The sequence below is a fragment of the Octopus bimaculoides genome, chromosome 2, assembly GCF_001194135.2.
Source record: "Octopus bimaculoides isolate UCB-OBI-ISO-001 chromosome 2, ASM119413v2, whole genome shotgun sequence".
Lineage (NCBI taxonomy): Eukaryota > Metazoa > Mollusca > Cephalopoda > Octopoda > Octopodidae > Octopus > Octopus bimaculoides.
This window is the reverse complement of record NC_068982.1, coordinates 172,895,226-172,895,842: the sequence shown is the minus strand read 5'-3', so window position 1 is coordinate 172,895,842 and position 617 is coordinate 172,895,226. Positions and strand designations below refer to the sequence as shown.

At 35.0% G+C, this 617-nt stretch overlaps 1 protein-coding gene across 7 annotated transcripts in view; it reads right to left on the bottom strand.

Annotated features, from left to right (window-relative positions):
* LOC106875258 (estrogen receptor) overlaps positions 1-617 on the bottom strand; it is a 782,825-nt gene that overhangs the window by 177,636 nt on the left and 604,572 nt on the right. The gene's annotated exons all lie outside the window — the stretch shown is intronic.

The window sequence follows — 617 nt, the reverse complement described above, 5'->3', positions numbered from 1 at the left end:
GAGCTGAAACTACACACACAAATATATGCACACACACATATATATATATATATACACACACACACACACACACACACACACACACACAGAAGCCTAAATACTCATTCATACATACCTAGAAAACACAAGCACTGCATTTTACTTTTCAGCAAAATAGACTAAACACACACACACACACACACACACTTTCACTCACGCATCCCAGAAAATACAAGCACAGCACATTTGTGCAAAAATACTGAGACTCACTCACTGGAATAAAGATCACACACACCAAACCACTGTACTATGCGCACACACATTATATATATATATATATATATATATATTATATATATTATATATATAGTGGTTAAGAGGTGGTTTCACACACCTCAAGACCCTGGAATTCCTGTACCAGGGTTCCACAACCCTGCCGGCTGCACTTTATATACACCAGCACATGTCTATGTATACACACACACACACACACACACACATTCAGGAAAGATAAAAATACTACCATCATTACACTTTAAATGCCGCACACAGCATCTAGAAAATGCATGCATGGCAGATTATTACAAAATGTGAATGCATGTATATATATATATATATATATATATATATATATATAT